The sequence below is a fragment of the Tamandua tetradactyla genome, chromosome 4, assembly GCF_023851605.1.
Source record: "Tamandua tetradactyla isolate mTamTet1 chromosome 4, mTamTet1.pri, whole genome shotgun sequence".
In the NCBI taxonomy this organism is placed as follows: domain Eukaryota; kingdom Metazoa; phylum Chordata; class Mammalia; order Pilosa; family Myrmecophagidae; genus Tamandua; species Tamandua tetradactyla.
The window spans coordinates 111,231,412-111,254,843 of NC_135330.1; the positions used below are offsets into that span (position 1 = coordinate 111,231,412).

Sequence of the window (23,432 nt, forward strand, 5' to 3'; positions counted from 1 at the left end):
TTTCAACTGAGTTGAAAAGAGTCAAAATAACTTTATAAGGAAGAGTTTAATATTTTTTCATTTTTATAGAAATGATGAGACTATGATATTGGAAAGTCAAAGAATAAGATTCTCTCGTTAAAGTTTTATGAAATGCATTCCTCTCATTTGACTTTTAAACTTTTGTAGTCATGCACCCTTATATGCTCTTTTATGAAACTGCTTGTGTCGTTATTTTATTTTGCCATGAAGTGACATTTACAAACGATCAGGCGCAGAGACATTCAGGGCTTATGATGCTAAAGAAACAGTTAAGCATTTCTACAGCCTGGCCCTAGAAAGATAGCCACATAATAAATTTTTAAAAGGAACTTGTCACTCTATAAAGATTGTCTGCATTTGTTTGCATTTCAGAAGTCTCCTCAATGACAAAAGAGAAACTGAAATGACTAGCCCAAGTTATTCGTTCCTACCCAACACAGAGAATATTGATTTTAACTATTAAAAAAATGAAAAGTCTAGTATAGTCAGTCTGGTACTGTTCATGCCTTCTAGGAGTTGTCAGTTTTGTGGAGGAGATAAGATATGCACATGTGTAAATGTTAGACAACAGCACAAGTATTGTGCAACTAAGCACTGAAGTAAGAGACATGGTCAGTGAATTTTCTAAAAATCAGGGAAACGAGGATCCTTGAACGGGGCAAAGGCTAATAAAGTAGTGATGCTTTAACTGGTCCTTAAGGGATGGATACTGCGGGAGATTGAATTATGTACCCCCTCAAAGGCATGTTCTAAATCATACTCTGTGTTCCCATGGATGTGCACCATTTCTAAGTAAGACCCTTGGAAGGTGTATGATCAGTTAAGGTGTGGGTGTATTTTTTGAACAGGAGCTTCTAGGATCCTATTTAGTTGTGGCCCAACTGAATCAAGGTGGGCAGTCATCCATTTCACTAGGGGCCTTATAAAGAGAGAGACACAAGAGGAGGAAGAAGCCAGAAGTCAGAGGAAACAAAAGTAGATACTAAGGAGAGAGAGATTGCTATGAAGTCAGGGATAGAGATACAAGTCAAGGAATGTAGTAACCCAGCCCAGAATACCACACACTCTGAGAGAAAGCATGGCCTTGCCAACACCTTGACTTGGGGACTTCAGTCCTCTAAAACCATGAACCAATCCATTCTTGTCCTTTAAGCCAATCCACTGTATGGTATTTGTTATAGGAGCTATGGAAAACCAAGACAGGCACGATTTAAATAAAGGTGACTAAGGGAGGGCATTATAAGCTAGAAGAACAGCTTAAGTTCAAAATGGGCATATTAAAGCTGTGCTATTTGGGGAAAACAAAAAACATTCATAGGCTAATTTCATAGTCAGAGATTTAGACAAACAGAATCTCAAAGTCAAAGAGCTATGAATATTATTCTGACTCAATCCTTGCCATCTCCGTTAATCCCCTCTACACAATCTTTAGCAAATGGTCACCCAATCTTTGTTTTAGTACCTTCAACATCATTCCTCTCAGTCCATTGCTGAACAGCTTCAGATGTTAGAAGGTTGTACCTTGCGTGGAACCCAAATCTTACCCCTGTGTTTTCTACTCATCGGTTTTTACTGTTTTCCTGAAGTAAGCCTTTCAAGAAGAACCCAAAAGCCCTACAGATCAAATATCTAATTTCGTCTCTGCCACCTACTTTGTAACTGTGGAAAATGAAGTCTCAAAGAGAAAAACAGATAGCTGAACTTCAAGCCACTATGAAGAAAACGGTTCTACTTAAAAGTGATTAATCAGAGGAAAATAAACTCAAAGAACCAGAGATTAATATATGATGACCAACCATAAGTCAAACAAATGATGGGAATTTATTCCAAAATAAACTGAAAGCATCTACTGTCATGTCCATGAAAGGGATAAAGAGAAATAATTAAAATGAATACTCTAAGAATTCAAATAGGGCAGAACTATTCTTTTATCCTCTCTCCCTTCTCCTGCTCTTCTGTTACAGAAAAGACTTAGAAATCAGAATTAAAACGCTAGTTTCAAATGAACAAGACTCTAATCTTCAGTATTTAATTAATACAGTTACTCTGGACAAATGAAATCTACAGCTATTCCAAATCCTTGTTCTGTCAATCATTTTTACCTCTCTCTTATAAATCTTGTATAACTGCTGACAAGTAGCAAAATTGATTTATGTGACTTACATTTTTTTTCCTCTCCTCTCTGTAACTCTCTCCAGCGGAAATGCTAAGAAACTGGAAATGGGCAGAAGGAAGCCAGTCAGAGGGAGAGGGAGGCAAGGAAAGGAAGGGAAAGAAGGTCAAACAAGTATTATTCAAACTTGTAGCTTATTGGATCTGGTGTTTCATTGGTCCCTATTCCTTTTCATGATTTGCCAAAGTTTCTGATGTTCCCCCTGATCTTGCCATTCTCACTGATCAGTGTGAATGGAAAATCAAACCGAAAAGTTATCTCATACAAACCTAGACTCTGGACTAGTAGCTGTTGTCTATATGCGTAGACCCTGAGCCTAAGGTTAGTCACGAAGCCCTCAGACAGCATTGCCCCCAAAATGGTTTCCGGACAGCAGAAATGAAGTTAGGAAGGAAGATGAAAAAACCAGGCTTCCAATGCCCCAATTTCATTTAAAAGTAAATAAGACTATATCATATAGCACAAATTTCTTAGGCCACATTGGCGAGAGAGTACCTTGGATTCACAATAGTAAGAGCTCAAATGTTACTAGGCCACTACCCTGTACTGACATAGGACCCTGAAGGATTTTTCCTACATACTTACAAAGTAGTTTACCTCTATTTATGCAGCTCCACTGGGCAGTGTGTTCTGTTACTGTCCACCTCTTTGGCTTCTTCTGCAAAAACAGTCCTTACAGGTCCCTCATCCCTCAACTAAAAAAGTGCATTAACAGTTAGATTTGGGTCCAGTGAGAATAGAGCTAGGAGACAAAGTTGATTGACCAAAACCAAGCTGGCCTCAGATGTGTCCTACTCAACAGATAACTAAGGCTCTTATGTGAATGTCCTATTGTTTCTGTAACAAATTACTACAAACTTAGTGATTTAAAACAAAAATTTATCTCAATGTCCTGGAAGTCAGAAGTCCAAAGTGAGTCTTGAAGGACTGAAGTAAAGATATTAGCAGAGTTGTTTCCTTCCTCCTGGAAGTTTCAGGAGGAGAATCTGTTCCTTATCTCTTCCAGCTCTATGCCTTCCATATGCCTTGGTTTATGGCCACATTAGTCTGATATCTATGGCCTTTTACTCATCTATTGTCAAATCTCCCTCTGCCTCCCTGTTCAAGGAAACTTGTGATTGCACTTAGGGCCCACTCAGATGACTGGGAGAAATCTTACCATCTCAGCATTCATAATTTAATTACATCTGCAAAAGTCCCTTTCCCACATAAGGTAACACTCGTGGGCTCCAGGGGTTAGGACCTGGATATATCAGTTTACAGTGACTCTCTCGTTGGATCTGGCTCAAAGTGCTGGTCCTCCTTTGGGGTGAGTTTTATACAAGGTCCTTAACCCAGGCAGTGGGCATAGCCTTTGACCTGAACTAAATGCATATCACTATTGGCTTTGGTCAGATATTTTCTCAGGTCTTAACCCAAACCCATAGGCAAGTATTACTATCCCATTTCTAAGATTCCTTAGAGAGATAGAAGTGCTTTGTCCAAGTCTACCCAGCCAGTAAGGGGCAAAATCAGTATTGGAATTCAGGACATTCCTTAACAATCTAAAATTCCTTGGTAACAAGTTCAAAGACCTCAACAATCTGAGTCTACTCCATCTCTCCAAAGTGGGAATCTTTATTCCCACTGTAGCCTGGAAAAGTCCCCAGGCATGCTTCTCCTCAGATTGCCATCTCCCATACCTACCAGCCCTGTCCTTTCTCGCTCTAGATACTCGATGCCCACACACTATTCAAACTCCAGTTTGATTCCCATCAGATGCCTCTCATACCCACTGTTCTAATTTGCTAGCTGCCAGAATGTAACACACCAGAGATGAATTGGCTTTCAATAAAAGGGAATTTATTTAGTTAATGTATAGCTCTTCAGATGAAAGGCAGCTAACTTTCAGCTGAGGTTCTTTCTTACCTGGGAAGACACAGAACAATCTCTGCTGGCCTTCTCTCCAGGCCCCTGCGTTCCAACAACCTTACCCGGGGTGATTTCTTTTTGCATCTCCAAAGGCCTGGGCTGAGCTGTGAGTGCTGAGATGAGGTATGCTGAGCTGCTTGGCTGTGCTATGTTGAGCTCTCTCATTTAAGCACCAGCCAATTAAATCAAACATTATTCATTGCAGCAGGCATGCCTCCTAGCCGACTGCAGATGTAATCAGCAACAGATGAGGTTCACATGCCATTGGCTCATGTTCACAGCAACAGAACTAGGCACCTTCACCTGGCCAAGTGGACATTTGAATCTAACTACCACATCCACTTTCCTCTTCATCAGACTGTATTGCTCTTTGTCTATTATCACCTATTATTTCTACTCATTTGGAATTCATATGGAGTTGAATTGCTTCCTTACAGGATTTTTCTCTAATGAAACTATATATTACAGTGTGTCTTTAATAGCCATTTATTAAATACTTGAATATGTGTGCATGGTAAATTTATAAGTAACTATTAGAGAATAACTGATTGATTGGTTTTTCATCATATTCTAACTCCCTTTATAATATGGACTCATCACAATTGTGGTATGGGATCATTTATCGTTGTGCTACTGAAGATCAGACAAAAACTATCAAGACTCAGTTCCCTTTATTCTAAGTTCCCACTGGGATGTTACTGTTTCATTTTAAGAAGAAATTTTTGTTTTGTCTTTTTTCTAAGACACTTGCTGCATGTATACTGAAACAGGATATTAAATGCCTGGGAGAAGAGACTCACAGGGGAGAAAACAAATTTTACCAGATGAAAATCATGAGGTTGGTATCTCAACTAGTCAGAAACATATTTGATGTATTGTTTAAGGATTAATATATGCTTCAAAAGCCTCATTTTAAGTATATATGCAAAATATGTATCATTATATAAGTAATATGTAAAATATGTCAGTAAATACATGTTCCAAATTCTTCTGATATTATTTGTACCTTTAAATACTTAAATAATAATTCATCATGTTCACTTTCTTCCTCAACAATTTGGCATAATGAATTCATCAAATTTGTATAGTTATTCAAAATTTCAATATGTTTTCGCATATACAGACTTGATTAATCATCACTTGGTGATGGACAGACTTTCAATGATAACAGTTAGGCCCTCTATGCCTAATTCCGTGGTGGGCAGAGTGACCCTGATTATCACCCCATTTTACAGAGGAGATCCTAAGAGGAGAAGGAGTTCACCCAGGGGCTGCCCCCAGATCCCGCTCTTCCAAACTCCTATTCAGTGATAATTCAAGAGACTAATTCTGAGACAGGAAACTAGAACATTACACACATGAAGAGTGTAATTATTTTATGCAGAGTCCCTTGAATAAAAAATCTAGCCCAGGAGTTATTTAATGCTATTCTCTTTTCAACTGCTTTTGAAGAAAGAGACTGATTGATCTTTCTAATAATCTCAGTAACAACATTTTTCAAAAATGAAATCTGTTTTACTCCCTTTCTTTTTGAACGAAGCAAAAATCTTATTTTCTTTTTGACATCTCCCTCTTTTGGCTTACCAATAGCTCTCTATAGAATACAGAAATCCTCCTAATTCCCTGCCTTAAGCAAAATACCTGGAGATGTAAGGTAAATTTATCCAGTCTAATAATTTCTCCATGTCTTGGTTTATTCTCTGTCAGAATGAGTAGCACCACATTTTCAAACCTGGAAATTTAGCTGAAAGCACTTCTCTCTCTAGGCATTTCTTCTTCAGCTACAAAAGTTTAAAATGAAACAAAAACTTGATTTTTTTTTAGTTGTCCAGCAAAAAAAAAAAAAAAACCCTGAGGTACTTATGTCTGATTATACATGTCCCCCGTGATGCTCTGTAGGATTGTTCATGTCTCTAGGATCATGTGTGTGATGGTTTGAAGCTGCATGTGCCCCAGAAAAGATCATGTTCTTAAAGCTATTCCATTCCTGTGGGTGCAGATCTGTTGTGGGTGGGACCTTGGATTAGGTTATTTCAGTTGAGGCCTGCGCCAGGTGGGTCTGGCTCATCTTACTGGAGTTCTTTATAAGAGGTAAAAAGACAGACAGAAGGCACAGAAAAAGCTACTGAGAAACTGAGAGAGAAAAGCCAGAGAAGCTGAGAAGGACATAGAAAACAGAAAGAAATAGAAAGGAAGCCACTGAGGCCAGAAGTTGGAAACACAAAAACCCGGGAGAGAAGACAGAGACCAGCAAACACGGCCATGTGCCTTGAGGATCACCAGTGGCCGGGCTTCAGGAGGAAAGCACAGCCTGTTGATGCCTTGATTTGGACTTTTTCACAGCCTCAGAACTGTAAACTTGAAAGTTAATAAATCCCCAACATGAAAGCTAACCCATTTCATCAGCTTTAGCAAATGAAAACAATGTGATAAGCAACACAATACTAACTATCTGTGTGATACTAATTAGCCTGTAATCACTGAGCCTTGTTTTCTCGATCCATAAAATGCATCATCAGCTCCCCCAAAATTCTACCCCTGATGTAGATGGCTATTATATGCTTCTGCCTGGCCTGAGTTTGGCAAGAGTTTGGTATGGCTTTTGTGAATGACAACTATTCTTTTAAATTTGGCAAATGGTGCCTTACCACCCATGAACATACCTAGTTCACTGCAGATGAATTAAAACAACATTATTTTTTAAAGGATTTTAACTTCCATAGAACACTCATTGGCTCAAATAACTTGGTTCTAATTTCACAGCCTCGCTCCTACCCAAATTGGCTCATTCCCACTGCTGACTAGAACTGCTGTTCTCATTATTTCTTCCCTGGACAACTCAAAATCTTCCTAAATGGTCTTTCCAACTGCCTACATTATTTTTTCTAATCCATTTTATACACAACTACCAGATTTTTTTTTCCTGAAGTTCTTATCACAGTACTTCTCCATTTTAAAGATTAACACAATGGTGTTCGCACAACCCTGGAGATAGATTATGAGTTCACTCTTAGAGCAAGTCCACTAAGTCCCTGCTGAGTCTTTATTTTAATGACATCCACGTTGATCAAACCAACTCCACTGCATGGTAGTTAAAGTATCTGGAACTTAGCAGTCCTACCTTCACAGTCTCTGCTTTGAAAAATTTCAAAGCTTAAATTTCTTTGTGGGAAAGTGTTTTAGCTACTTCAAGGAATTAAAACAAGATCCATACAGAAAACCATTTAGTTTCCTAGCTTCTGAAATAAATTCTATACAATGGGTTGGGTTAAGAACTGGAATTTACTGGTTCACAGATTCAGAGGCTAGAAGGCTTGCATACTCCTGGGGTTGGTATCTTCTGGCTGGATGGAAATCTTTGGGGTTCCTTGGCTTTTCCGTCACATGGACATGCCCATGGAGAGGTCTTCTTTCTCTTCTAGGTCCCACTGACTTGCAGCTTCTGGCTACTCCGTGTGTCCTCTTTCTCCACGTGACTTTCGCTCTGCTTATAAAGGACTCAAGCACCTGGATTAGAGGTCAGCCTGATTCAGTGTGGCCACTCCTCAACTGAAGTCACATCTTCAGGGTTTTTATTTTCAATGAGTCCACTCCAACGAGAATGAAGATAAGATCAAGAACATGTCCAGAGGGGTATACAATTCCATCCATCCCAACACCTTCCCCTAAAATTCTGCCTCATGGAGAAGAGAAGAGCTTTATGAAAATATTTTAATCTCTTAGTATTATAAAATAAATAATATGAAGATTTAAAATATTCAAGTGTAACAGCAATAATTTGGAGGGCAGAGGGCCTGTTTTATTTGATTAGAAAGAACTACAGATCAGTGAACTCATGAAATAAATACGTCAGAAGCATATTTCTTTTATAGTGTGGTGACTAATATTGACAAAATCCTTTGGGGATGATAAACAGCGATGCTTTGTCACATATCACATTGAACATTTCACAGCCATAAGTCCCTTCCATCGCCGAGGAATATTATATCTCCACTTTACAGTTGAGGTAACTGAAATCTCGAGAGATATGTAGCACACATAGTCTGATTTCAAAGGCCAGGCTCTTAGACACTGTATCATTTTGGTTCCTGAGAGAAGTGGAACTTAACTTTAATATTTCTTTCCCATTCACCTCCAAACAGACCATTAATTGCAAACCATAAAGGTTCTAATTTCACAGCCTCGCTCCTACCCAAATTTGCTCACTCCCACTGCTGACTAGAACTGCTGTCCTCATTATTTCTTCCCTGGACAACTCAAAATCTTCCTAAATGGTCTTTCCAACTGCCTACGTTATTTTTTCTAATCCATTTTATACACAACTACCAGATTTTTTTTTCCTGAAGTTCTTATCACAGTACCTCTCCACTTAAAGATAGACATGAAAAGTACATCCCATAAAATCCCAACATTAAAAATGTTAATAATGTTGGAAGTTTGAGGCGGGTAGTATTTATAAATTCATAAATTCAGGCAATTAATTTTCTATGACTTTAAGTAGAGTTTAGCCAATTTTTTTGTATGCTGTATGGCAGGGTCACATTTCATTTTTTTTCCATGTGATTATCCTGTTATTGCAGCACTATTTGTTGAATTTTTGTTTGTTTGTTTGTTTTGGGGAAAGTGCATGGACCAGGAATCGAACCTGGGTCTCCCACATGGCAGGTGTGATTCTACCTTTGAACTACCCTTGTACCTCAAGCTTATCCTTTTTAATAAAAAAAATCTTTTATTTAGCTCTTTAAGAAAGTAAAGGCAACCCTTTAAATTCCTTAGTTGCGTGGTAATGATAGCAATTGGATCATTATATAAATGAAAAGCAATCACCAAGGACTACACCTAACATGATTTTCCTCAATGTCATATTCAAATATACTTTAGCATTTTCTATTAAATATATATTTATACATTAAGTCCTCTAAGAAAATAAGAACTAGATAGTAAAACTGTTGAATAATTAAATGGTTTTAGATGTTAAATATGACTAGCTGATTCTTACCTCCATATTAAAACATTTTTCGAAAGGAGAGGAAAAATACACTTCTTAACACTTGTAAAACTCTATTAAAAGGGGTTTTTTTGCCAATAAAATAAATTTTCAATTCCTAACCAAAACACTGGAAAGATACCAAACAAGACATTTTAATAAAATCTAACTTTGAGCTTTATATGCTGAAGCAGTGATGTCAGTTAATATTACCAGCATCCATACAAAAACTCAAATCTGGGAATTGCTCAATTTGAAGCTTTTTATCTTTTCCTTAGTACTTTAGTAATTCATAAAATGTTTTGCCAGTATTTGCATCTTTGACGAGAAGGCTGTTTCAACTCTAAGATCTTTTGTCTCTCAAGCTCAGTTCAGCTTGCAAAGAAGAATCACACTTCTTCCTAAATCAAAGTGTGTTGTTCAACCCTTCTAGAGACAAAATCAAAGATTTCAAAAATGCAAACCTAAAGCAGTTTAAAGAAAAATAACAGAAATGCCCAAATGCATTGCTTATTCCTACTTTTGCTGAAAGAGTTTGGGGGATGCCACCAAATATGATTGTTTTGAAATAAAACAAAGAAAAAAAAAGGCTGAACAAAGGAAAAGTGTAAATCAAAACTATAAAATAAACTGAGGTATCTCATGGACCTAGACACTCTCTGACTCTATTAAGGAGAATACCATGAAGTAAGAACAGGTTGAAAATTTTCTTCTTCTCTGAAAGAAATGATAGTGTCCCCATTTGGAAAAATTATGCACCCAGAGCAGCCATGTTTAAATCCTTATCCAAACTTGTGAAGGCAGCCATTCTTTTCAATCCCCAATCAATACAGTTGGGTGGAAACCTTTGATTAGATTATCTCCAGGTAGATGTGGCAAGCCCAGTTATGGGTGTGGCCTTTTGATTAGATAGCAATGTAATCCCACCCATTCAAGGTGGGTCTTGATTAGTTTCCTGGAGTCCTTTAAAATGGGAAACATTTTTGAAGAAACCTCAGATGCAGACACTTGGAGAACTGACAGAGACAAGGATGCTTGGAGTGCCAACAGAGAGAACAGATGTGTAGACATGGGTAGAGCCTAGCAAACATTGCCATGTTCCTTCCCATAATATGCTAAGCAAGCCAGAACCCAGAGGTATATCACAGAGGAGCTAAGTGAAGGCCCACAGGTGCATAGAGAGGAAACCACTGGCATCAGAAGCTGGAAGCAATGATGCTGGGAACAAGAACCAGCGGATACCAACCTTATGCCTTCCCAGCTGACAGAGGTGTTCCGTATGGCATCAGCCTTTTTTGAGTGAAGGTAACCTCTCGTTGGTGCCTTAACTTGGACATTTTCATGGCCTTAGAACTGTAAACTTGCAAGTTATTAAATTCTCTTTTTAAAGCCATTCCATTCATGATGTATTGCATTCTGGCAGTTTTGGCAAACTAATACAGACCTCAAGACACAGCCTTTGAGATAACTTATCCAGGAAGGGGCTGGAGTTAAGAATTCAGAGCTGGCTTTATGACCTAAAAGTAGTACCTTTTGCAGTTTCAGTTTGGGTCTTACTCAAAATCCTAGTAAAATGCCACTCTAGTGACAATGCCAAATGCCAAGGAAGCTTTCATATGGAATTGTTTGTCTGAGTTATTCTTAGTTGACCTACTTTCAACTGCCAAAAGAAATGGTGAATATATATGTCACACTGCACTCCTCCTCAAAATGTACGCCTTCCCTTCCATATGGTGAAATGGAAAGAACACTGGCTCCTTTTTTAGCTGTGTGCCTGAGCTTCTCATTCTTTATCTATAAAATGGAGAAAATGATATCTTGCTGGGTGGTTGTGAGGCTTAAATGAAACAATACATGTAAAGTCAGTGGGACTCAGAAAGTACTTAATAAATGTTAGTGCTCTATTTACATTGTATCTTGAGTTCAGTAAGCAAATGCTTCTCTCCAAGGGTATAACTGATAAGAGCTACCAACTAACCTATCAAAAAAATATTTACATTCTAGCACAGGGCTTGAAGATTTTAAAGACTTAAGGCACCAAGGAATATATATATAAAGGAGGAGTTTTGCACACTGTTCAACACCTATCTATTGAGTGCTTACTCTTTGCCAGTATTGAAAAGATGAATGACATAGCACTTGTGCTATTGAAGCTAAAATAGAGAGACAGGCATCCTGACACCTCTTTCTATTTCTCAGTGGATAGCAACAGGATAGCACAAGGCTAAGAGGCAAAGTTTTGATAAAAGGAATGAAAGGATTATACTCCCAGAAGGATGGAACAGAATAGAATGGAGCAGAATAGATTTCTTAGTTGTGGATATTTTGGCAGGAAGAATAAAGGACTTTCTGAGCCCTGACCTTTCTGGCCACCAGCTTTTGGACTCCTGAGGACCTTTAGCACTAGAGAATTTTTGTGTGTGTGTATGCTGTCTGATGAGCTTACATTTCATTATTTTCCATGTAAGTATTCCATTATTGCAGCACCACTTGTTGAGTTTTTGTTTATGTGTTTGTTTGTTTTGTGTGTTTGTTTTGAGGGAAGTGCATGGATCAGGAAATCGAACCCGAATCTTCCCACATGGCAGGCAAGAATCCTACTACTGAACTACCCTTGTACCCCCCACTGCTGGAGAATTTTTATTCCTGTCTTTCTTATTTATGCAGGGAATCTCTTCTACAGGAATGGAAACTTTGGCTCTAGAAAACTGAGAAGAGGGATATAGAGCAGTCTCAAAGGAGAGAAAACTGAGGGCTAGCTCCACAGAAGTAGTTGTGACACAAGCAAAAAGGGTTAGGAGAACTTTCAGATTTTTTATTGCTAGTTCAGTTCGTCAGTGTGGGACAGGAGCAAGTTTCTATACAAAATCATATCTAGGAATAAATATTTGGCTGAAGTATGCCTGGTTCTATTTATCATGGAAACCTGAGAAAAAAAATGGCAAACTCTAGCAGGTGCAAACGGTTATTGAGGATTATATTAATTTCCTTTTGCTGCCTTAACAAATTAAAACAAATTTGATGGCTTAAAACAAAGCAAATTTGCTGTCCTACAGCTCTGGAGGTAAAAAGCCCAAAATCAATCTCATTGAGCTAAAATCAAGGCATTGATGGGGCTTTATGCCTTCTGGTGGCTCAAGGAAGAATCTTTTTCCTTACCTTTCCAGGTAATCCTTGGCTCATAGGCACATCCTCCATCTTCAAAGCCAGCAACCTCACATTTTCAGGTTTCTCTCTCACTTTGAAACCAATTTCCACTGTTACATCTTCCTCTCAGATTCTCATCTTCTGCCTCCTCAGCCATGGTCAGAGAAGGGGACAGTAGGGTGAGTGAAAATATAAAAATAAGTACTAAATCCATCTTGTGGGAGCAGCCATTTCTTTATATCCCTATTCATTTCTGTTGGTTAGAAACTTGACTAGATTATCCCACAGATATGTGACACACTCAATTGTCGGTATTAACCTTTGATTAGAGGGAGATGTCATTCCATCCATTCCAGATGGGTCTTGATTCGTTTACTGGGATCCTGTAAAAGAGGAAATGCTTTGGAGAAAATGACAGAGCCACAAGAACCACAAGAGCCCACATAGCCAGAGACTTTTGGAGATGAAAGAAAATGCCCTGGGGGGAGCTTCTTGAAACAAGAAGCCTAGAGAGAAAGTTAGCAGACATCACTATGTTCACCATGTGCCTTTTCAGTTGAGAGAGAAACCCTGAACTTCATCTGCCCTTCTTGAGTGAAGGTAGCCTCTTGTTTGCATCTTAATTTGGACATTTTTATAGACTTGCTTTAATTGGGACATTTTCATGGCCTTAGAACTGTAAACTCGAAACTTAATAAATTCTCCCCTTCAAAAGCCGAAAAGTAAATAAATAAATAAATAAGTATTGCAATGAGCAAAACTGGGATTTCAACTTTGCTTTCTGACCAGGTTGCAAACACACTTGCTTCTTCACCTGGTGAGTTAGCAAGTACTCCATCATAAACTACTTTTAGCCCCAAGTGCCAAAGGCTTATTATATGAGATACCAAGATGCTGCTATTCAATTGAGGTCTGTTGTCTGACCTGTAACCTTGATTATCAGTATATTTACTCCTAAACGATTTCTTGCCTTGCTTATAATGTAGTTCAGCCAATAAAAGATTATGATTGCTTTATCTAACTTTCTATTTATCCTTTGTTTTCTTGACTTCTCTGCTTGTGATGGACCCAAGATTTTCAGTTCAAAGCTCTCCCCCAGCTCTACCTAAACAGGAACTAGTGGCAAATTAACCACTCTTTCTCCTCATCTTATCACTCATAGGAAAATTAGTGGATGCAGCAGTCATACCATAACCATTTCACTTCCATGTTACACATGAAAAATGGCATTGTTTTTCCTCACACAGAAACATCTCATTGGCAACAGGTGTTCACAGGTTGCACAGCTGTCTGAAATCTGTCCCTGATTAATTGCATTGTGAAAAAGTCTTGGATTTGGATGTCTGAGTAAGTTATGCATGGCTGACAAGGAAACAAAAATATCTGGAAGTGTCAGGGACTAGTAGTAAATTTCTTGTAACCCATACATTATGGCCAAAGCCAGAAACTGAAGACAATGAATTTCAGTGGCTAGAATCTGTCTTTCAAGTGTCAGCTTGCTTCATGATGGAAGTACGTTAGCTCAAACATGTACCACATCTCTTATTTCTGCCACAGAGTATCACTGATGCTTCAGTTTGAGATGCTTACAGAAGCCCCCTTAGCCATCAAGCAGAAGAAACTCAAAAGCATAGAGATGTTGCATCTAAGGGTGTCGGAAGCCAATGGATAAATGCTTCTCCCTTTTATCCCTTGGGTAGACAACTCTGCGTCTCATTCTTTTTTGTTCTTTAGAAGGTCCAGAGTGAAGAATACCAACTGTCTGCAAAATAGACAATTTTATAATATATTCTTGAATCGTCCTTATTTTTTCTTTTTCATTCTTCCTTCTCCCTTGAGTCTGCTCACTTCTTAAATAAACTACCTTCAGAAAATCCTTCATCTCAAGCTCTGATTTTGAGGGAAACCCAGGCTAATAGAGTTGTTACCAAAAGTAGACCTAAAAAGCATATTCAATAAATAAAATTGTAAAACTGGATCAACCATCAGTGAGATGAAAATAATAATTCTATTATTTGTGATTAGTGGTATGGTGATAAACCCCTCCGCCATATGCAGTAGCCTCACAATTAGTACGATTCTCACCAGTGATAGATTAGGTAGAAGGGCAAATAAAAAGCGAAGTTTTGGTTTTGTGGTAGCTATGGTGCTTGAATAGTGTGAGGCAATGGTAATTTTAAGGATTGTGACATTTCATGGCTTTCATTAACTGCTTTAGAAGCTTTGGGGGAAAAAATGAGGCTCTTAGGCCATCCAACTGTCAAGTGAAATCACACTCTGAAAGCCAAAATTCTCCGACAGCAATGCTAGAAAGAAACCAGATGGTTTCATGGAGCTTCTACACCAACCTCTTTTACATGATGAAAATTAAAATTCCTATTTGATTAAGCCACTTTAAATGATTTTCTGCCGAGCACAGCTGGGCATAATCATAATCGATGATGGTTTACTTACTGAACTTCAGCCCCACTGTTCTCCATTTTAATCCACAAACCCATGAAGCATGCACCCATCTCATCTTTTGTGCTTACTGTTTCCCCTGCCTGGAGAACACTTTTGCCAGATGTCCACATGACTCATTTCCTTATTTCATTCAGATCTCTAGCCACAGGCAATGTTCTTAAGAAGTTTTCCCTAATGGTCCTCTCTAAGATTTCTCCATGACTCCTTCACTTCTATTTCTATACTGTGTTATGTTTCTTAATTACTTATTAGCCATAACATAAGCAAAAATATATAACAGGGAAATAAATAATTTTATTTATAATTACTTATAAACTTTATTTATAAATACAGTTATATATTTCTTTAGGTATATTTCTCGTTAATTTTCATACATTTTTGTCACATTCCTTGAGGGCAGGACCCTTATATTATTCACTGCTATATCCCCAACACCCAGAAAAGAGAGCAGGATAGTAGGTGCATAATGCATTTTTATTGAATGTGTGAATAAATGAGGCACCAACACTAGGATTTAACCTCTTAGCAGCTGCACACAGCCTCTTCCTGCCCTCCTTAACTCTGTGCCCTGCTTAGAAAGCAGGTATTGACAAAGTCAGGCAGAAAACATCACAAGACAAGAAAATACAGAACAACATCCCTAAAGAATAAAGTCTCAAAAGCCCTCAACAAGTTACTAACAAAATGAATCAAGCAACATGTAAAAAAGCTTATGCACCATGATCAAGTGGGATTTGTGCCAGGAATGTCAGGTTGGCTTAACATCCAAAAATCAACTAAGATGATTCACCATATCAGTAGACTCAAAGACAGAATACATGATCATCTCAATAAATAGAGAAAAAGGATTTGACCCATGTCAGCATCCTTTTATGATAAAAAACACTCAATGAACTAGCAATCGAAGGGAACTAACTTCTTCAACCTAATAACAGGTACCTATCAAAAAAATACAGCTAACATCCTACTTAATGGTGAAATATTGAATGCTTTCTCCCTAAAACCAGAAACACAGCAAGAATGTCTACCTCCACTACTTCTATTGTTCACGAGGTTCCAGCTACAAGATTTGGCAAAAGAAATAAAGGCATCCACATTGGAAAGGAAGCAGTAACTATCTCTATTCATAGGTGACATGATCTTATCCATGGAAAATGTAGAAGATAAACTTCCAGATCTGTAATATAAAAATCCACCTCTTCAGCCTTTCGTTCCTCTGTTGTCCCTAGGTATTCTGCTCCTCAGGAACAATGAAACTCAGACCACTCTAAACACTTGCCCATCACTTGACAGTGCACTGTGCCAAATGTTTCTCCTTATCTACCATCTACAAGGTCTTCCTCGTTCATTTATTCAGAGCCAGTTACCCCTTCCTATGCTCCTGCTGTACTGAGTCAGGTCTTCAGCACAGCAAGCATCTCATTGCATGATAATTATATATTAACGTTTCTGACTTCCTCATTAGGCTCCTTTGGCACAAGAACTGGGTCTTATTTACTTGTACATTCACCCAAGTCTGGCTTTAGGTGCTTTCAATGAAAAAAAAAAACAATGATTAATGAATAAATGAAGCCAAACGAGGCACAGTTTGACAAGGTCTTTGGTCTTCCAAAGTCTCTGAGATTTATTCAAAACCTTCACTAGACTCTTTGAGGCTTCACCCAGCTCCTCATCCCTTCATTCTCAGCTGATAAAATTACATCTTACCATGTTGAGAAAATTGTAATCCTAATGTGTATGCTCCCTTATAAATCATTTCTTCTTTACAAACTTGTGCAAGTACACTTAGATGCATGCATTCTTTTCTCACATTTTGCCAATTCTACATATTGTGCTGAATCATCTGCTTCTGTCTCCCCATTAACTGGATTCCTTTTACTTAATAAATGAACATGCTTTGGTACCAGAACTGGGTCTTATTTACTTGTACATTCACCCAATTTTCCCATTGGAAAATAAACCCTCCTTGTCCATGCCCATATGATCTCTCTCTATCCCTTTTCGTCTTTGCTCAAAAAGGTCTCTATTCGGGTTCTTCCTATTTTCTTATCTCTCTCTTCTTTCTTAAATAACTATTATCATCTGTCTTCATCACTCCCCTGAAGCTGCTCTCCCCGAAGTCAATAATGACATTATAGTTGCCTAATAGGATGGGTCCCCCGATCTTTAAAGATGCCCAGTGTGAAACATGCCAATTGTCAAGTGTAAATCAATTCCACACTGGAAGTACTTTAAAAGCCAGATATGACCAAACCTTGGCAAGGTGTGCAGAAATGGGAATCCCAGTGCATAGCTGCTGGGAAGGTAAATTCCTACAATCCTTTTGGAAAAGCAACGGGTGGAATATCTACTAAGTTGAAGGTGTTCACAGCCTCTAATTGTGCAATTCCACTTCTAAGAGCAAATCTCAGGGACACTCTGGCTTATGTGCCCAGGAAACACATGCAAAATCTTTAAAGCTATCTAGAAATATCTAGAAACAATCTGAATGTCCATTGCTAGAAAAAAGGATAGATTGTAGTATACTTCTGCAATGGCATACTATACCATATTGGAAATGAAACCATTTAGTAAAATATAGTTAAATATATCCAAGTGGTTAAACCTCTTGATTAAACAAGCATAATAATGACAATTGGGGGGGGTGAAGGCAAGTTAGAATATGTCATACAGAATAATGCCATTTAAAATTTTTTCAAAAACATGCAGAAATGAACCATATATAATTAGAAAGTCCAAATTCTTGTGATAGCACTCTATGGAAAAGCAGGGGAATGAAATCCAAAATTCAAAGCAATTGTTACACTTGGAGAGTAAGGAAGCAGAGCTATGTGCAACAAAGAAGGGACCTGGGGCTTCAAAGTTATTGATTTATATCTTAAGCTCAGTGCTGGATACATGGGTATTCATTTTACATGTAGGCAACATAAGCAATACTTTTTACATGTAAGTAATTACATATAGATAATATCTGTACATCTATGTTTCAATAATTTGTAATTTTAGAAGATAAGAAAAAATATTTACCTATAAGGTGGCAGAATTATTGCTCTGGCAAATTTGAGGTTTAAACTATTTCTATAGCCAAAGATATTCTGTTCTGAATATTTCAAGGTCAGTATGAATGGTAGAGATACTTTCAGTTCAGACACCATCCCAAAAGGGATCAGATACTCTGAAATATGTCTTTTCATGGGTGAACTAGAAAAACTTGACTCTCAGCAAAGTTTTTTTAGTTTTTTCTCTCATTTTCTTATTAATTTGCCAATACCCACTCAGTACAGAAATAGAAGTGCAGCTTTGGTTTTCCCAAGCATGGTAGACTAAATTCATCTTTTCTTCTCATAGAAGAGTGTTTTAAAAATTCCATTTTAAGTTTCCACTAGTAGAATTCTTCCTAATTCCTCCATATATCTGATTAAGATAAGCATGATATAATAATTGGTACAATTATTCAATACAAATATGAAGAGAGACAGAAAATAAGAACAAAATGTCTTTTGAATGTAATTTTTTATTAACAGTTATTATGGAGAGATTGGGGTGTAATATGGAATTTCACCCATTTACTTTCTTCCTTTCTATGCTATTCGGATGTTTTACAACAAGCATATATTACTTTTGTAACCAACATGAGAAATATATATATTCATTTAGATTTAAGGGTATAGTTTCTGTGTTTTCTTCAGTCAGAAAACTAGACTTCCTAAAAACTTTGGCATTTTTTACCTAAGGCAAAATTGTCAAGTGGAAGAAGTCAGCCTTCAAAAACCTTCCACTTCACCTTTTTTTTCTTTCTGTAACCTGCATCAATACAAGGCCTCCACCCTCTGAGCTGCCTCTTTGTGATGTAACCCTCCCCCCATGCCACAAAATTTCCCTGCCTTCTCGGCTTTCTAAATTCCCATCCACCCAGTATTCTGACTTCAGTGGGTGGTCACCAGAGTGTCCTGAAACTTGCTAAATTCTAGGCTATCCTTTCCTCCTTATACATAAAGTCCTATGAACTGATATGTCAATGATCTCCATATCTAAACTTATCACTCATGGCCTTATTTGAATTTCAAATTGTTTGAGGTCTGTATCATTCTCAGGTAATAGTTCACTGCAGCACCCTTGAATCAATAAACTGAGGACTCAATTAATTTATGTGAATTATACTCAAATTGTATAAAGAAATATTAGCCGGAGAGGAGGAGTAAAACTCTCAATTCACCTCCAAGTGATGCTTAAGAAAGTTTGAAACCCCAGAGACTGTATAAATTCATAACTAATTTTGAGTTGTCTCTGTTATCCAGATAAGGTTATTTAATACAACAGATGTCCAAATGTCCATTTTTGGAAAGATGGAGGGAGTTACTAGGTCCACAGTAATAGTTCCAAATTATACCAACTTAATTTACAATCCCAGGACATGCAGTTGATCTCAAAATATATAAATAAGGGACAATCTGGAGTCTAGCTTTTGGGAAGGTGTAGCTGGAGGGACCGGCAGGGAAGATGCCAGTGGTGGTAATGGTGGAAAGTGCCTTCAGTTTCAAAAAGTTGCTGGATCAGTGCAAGAATAAGGAACTCAAGGCTCCTGGAAGAATTTCTGCACCCCGGTGTATGGTCAGCATTTAGCGCTATATCTGTTCCATAATGACATGAATAATGCAAGCCACCTTTGGAAAAGAATACCTTCTGCTATAAAATCTGTGGGTTCTAAACTTAGGGGAATTTGGTCAGTAGGACCAAGAATCTGGCAGAGAGATTTCCCTGGGATTTATACAACCATCAATGCCCACCAGTGGTCCAAGATGGCCCAGCCAATCATGGAAGCATGAAGAGATGCAACAAGGAGATGAGCCTTCATCCTTGTTTCTCAACGTATGCCTGCATAATTGACTTAGAACAAGGATGGCAACCTGACTCCACCATGGAAATGGTTATGCCTAAAAAACCAGTGGCATGGACCCTGGATGTTTCCTTTAACAGATTTGTTCCCTTGTTAGAGTCTGCTCCAATCCCACCAATCCCCAATGAACAGCAGTTAGCCAGATTAACCTAATTATGTGGCTTTCCTTGAAAACTGATTTGTCATTCAGAGTTCAAGATCTACCTTCAGAATCCTGCATATTGACAAATAGAGAAATGTAAAACTTTTATGTTCAACTTATTAAATGGATTAGGCACCTCAGCATTTCTTACTGAGTATGTGATAATATATATATATAATATAAAGTATATTATACATTTTTCATTATGATTATGCTGAATAGTTGTTGAAACAATCCTCATTTAGTAATATTTATCAATTTAGATGTAACATGACAGGTTATGTTTCCTAGTGACTCATAAGCGTAACTCTCCTGTTTAACGTAGAGCAGTGGTTGCCAACTCTGTTTGCCCCTGCTCCCTTCTACCCTTTCCCTGCCAACACAAAACACACTCCCACTGGTATATTGGTTGATGGTAGGCGATTCATTTGGGGTTTGAGGTGGACTATCCCCAAAGGCAATATCGCAATTGCTGAGGATTCAGATTCACCCTCTTGAAAAATAAAATCTCTTTTTCTCCTCACCTCCTGAAAATACTAAAATATAGCTCAGGAACAAAAGATCATTTTCTTTAAAAATTGGCTTGTTAACTTTAGACTTTTGCTGATGCTATGAGTACATCCATCGCCAGTAATGGAGGGCATGCCATGACAGTCGCAATTTATGTAAGACGTTCGTGAGAGATGTTAAGTTATAATCCCTCTTTTCAGAAGAAAGAAAAGTGTGGAGTGCATGATATTGGAAGAGAAGCTATTAAGATAAGTGATACACTTGGTACAGCTATTCTTGCAGTCTGTCAATTGCCTGTATTTATTCCTCAGTTTAAGTTCTCCCTTTTAGAGAAATACTGAACAACCAGTCTTTCATTTCTTGTTGACAGGCCTCTGGACATTTGAACTTATTTATGGTATCTTCAGGTCGAAATACCCTCTGTTCATTTATTCTGCATTTGTTCAATACATATTTAATCAAATTCTTCAACTCTTTCATGTAAGGTAGTTTGTAGAAATTTCAGTGTCCTTGTCTTCGTTCTGTGCACAAATTCTAATTTTTCATTATCTCTCTGTAAATACTAACTTTTAATTGAATAGAAATGACCTATACAGTCATAATTACATGAAAAAAATATATAAACAAATATATAAACAGCCCAAAGTTTCGCTATGTAATAAAAATCAACCTTTGGCGCCTTTACCTAATTTCATTAATTAGATGCCCTACTTATAAGGTGATGCTATAAAAATACTATTAAGTTGGTTCTGAGAAGAAGAGAGATAGAAGTGGGTGGGGTCCCAAATGCCTGAATCCTCAACCACCTGATGACTTCAATCAGCTTTAGAAGCGATGTGAGTAGTGAGTAGACACCCGAAAAATGAGTATCTTTTAACGCTGTCTGGGAGGCTGAGTTAAGGCCCTATTTGAACACCATTTGGTTTCTAATCTAAGTACCACTCTAGCCCCAGTTCCTAGGAAGAGTGATTTTTTGGCCCTTTTATCCTGAATTTTTGGCCTAGTAGCTCTCATTTTACAACCCTGAATTGCCTTCAGGTAGGGATTAGGGCAAGACAAATAAAGAGAAATGACATTTTAATTTCAGATCCAGAAGAGAACTTGCTAATGCTACTCACTTTCCTTTCTTCAGCTCCAAATCCAGACCTGCTAGGATAGGAAAGCGCCAGGCTGCTGCCCCCTGCCCTCCCCCAAGGAGTGTGTACCCTACACTTTTCATTATACATAGTTGCAAAAGAGCTGCAAAAGTCAATTGAGAAGAAAAGGGCTACAAATGAGGTAAAACCAAAAGATCTCAGAAAGAAAGAAAAATCACAAAGACAGGAGAACTCCCCCATCAAAAATTCCAGCCCAGCACCATGACCTGATTGCTAAACTGTGAGTAATTTCACAATCTTTCTCCTTGAGGTGGGAACAAGAGGCAATTCTTTGTCTCTCTGGAGGTTTCTGCAATGCCACTTTGCTAAGTATAAGAGCTAGCCAAAGCAATCAGAACTTCACCCAAGCAGTTTTGTTTCAACGTTTTCCTGCTGTTCCATAGCACTCAGGGAGAGCTCTAATTAGTACCTTTATTCCCCTGATAGGAAATCCATATTCACTCTTCAGACTTTTCTGTGCAGAAGGAATAACTTATGCAGCAAAAACTGTGCGGATATCAGTCCAGATGATGGTACCCAAATTTTAAAAATGTATTACAGAAATTTTCAACCACATAAAAGTAGAGAAAGAATAAAACGGAACTCTAGTACCTATAATACAACCTCTACATTTTGTTAATCAGAGGATTTCAGCCATATTGGATTAAGGCCCGCCCTCCTTCAGTTTGGGCACATCTTAACTAATAACATCTTTAAAGCTTTTATTTACAAATGAGACCACAGTTTGGGACCTGAACATTCTTGTGTGGAGGACATGATTCAATCCCCACAGCGACTAATGTGTTTAAGCATGCTTTCATCCAAAATGTGGTTTTTGTGAAGTGTCTAAAACTTCTGCCCACTTTGAAGTTTAGGTTGTCTTTAAGCTATTGATTTTTCAGCTGTTCTTTATGTATTCTAGATGTATTAGGGTTCTCCAGGTTTGACACATTTTCCAGGTATATATATTGAGAACATTTTCCCCAAGTCTGTAGCTTCCTTTTTAATTATATTAACAGGATCCTTTGAGGAACCAAAGTTTTACATTTTGTTTAATTCTAATTTATCTTCTTTTTTCTTCATTCATGATGAGAGCTTTTATAGTTCCATATAAGATATATTTGCTGACTCCCCATTTTGCTAATATTTTTTCTGTATGTTCTTCTGATGGCTTTATAGCTATGACTTTACATCTAAGACTATAATTCATCTGATGATAATTTTTGTATAACATGTGAGGTATGCATCAAGGTTCCATTTTTTTCCACACAGATATCAAATTGGTTCTACAGCATTTATTGAAACTACTGTTCTTTCCTCATATTTCCTTCTGGATTTTATAGTTTTGATTCTTTGTGAAGCCTTTAACTTCATTTTTTTTTCAAGATTGTTTTGGCTATTCAGGGCCTGTAACGCTTCCATGTAAATTTGATGATTGGCTTTTTCAGTTTTGCAAAGAAAGCTGTTAGAATTTTGATTGAGAATGCACTGAATTTATAAATCACATTGGGTAATATCAACATCTTAACAATATTTAGTCTTTTGATCCATGAATACAGAATGTCTTTCCATTATTTAGCTATGTTTTAAGTTTCTTTTGGCAATGTTTTGTAATTTTCCATGTACAAGTCCTTTATCTCCTTAATTAACTCCTATATATTTGATTCTTTTAGTTTCTACTGTAAGTAGAATATTTTTCAGAGGAAATATTACTCTGATTTCCTTTTCAGAGTAGTCATTATTAGTGTATGGAAACACTATTAATTTTTATTAATCTTTTTTTTGGCAGGGCAGGGGAGAGCGGCATTCATGATCTGGGAAAATACACTATTGATTTTTGCTTGTGTATCTTGTACCCCACCACTTTCCTGAATTTGTTTCTGAGCTCTGGTAACTTTATTGCAGATTATTCAAGATTATCTATATATGGGATCATGTCATCTGCAAATAGAGAAAGTTTAGATTCTTCCTTTCCCATTAGGAGGACTTTTATTTCTTTTTCTTACCTAATTGCTCTGGCTAGAACTTCCAGTACAATGTTCTAA

General features: G+C 37.6%; 1 long non-coding RNA gene and 1 pseudogene across 1 annotated transcript; one reads left to right on the top strand and one right to left on the bottom strand.

Moving 5' to 3' along the window:
• Positions 1–2,184: 2,184 nt before the first annotated feature.
• LOC143679272 (uncharacterized) lies at positions 2,185–3,692 on the bottom strand. The gene is made up of 3 exons (XR_013173624.1): positions 3,354–3,692; positions 2,792–2,889; positions 2,185–2,235 (listed from the first exon to the last, which is right to left on the bottom strand). It is a non-coding gene; the product is annotated as an uncharacterized LOC143679272 (long non-coding RNA).
• Positions 3,693–19,202: 15,510 nt separating this feature from the next.
• On the top strand, positions 19,203–19,777 carry LOC143679275 (COP9 signalosome complex subunit 8 pseudogene; annotated as a pseudogene).
• Positions 19,778–23,432: the final 3,655 nt, after the last annotated feature.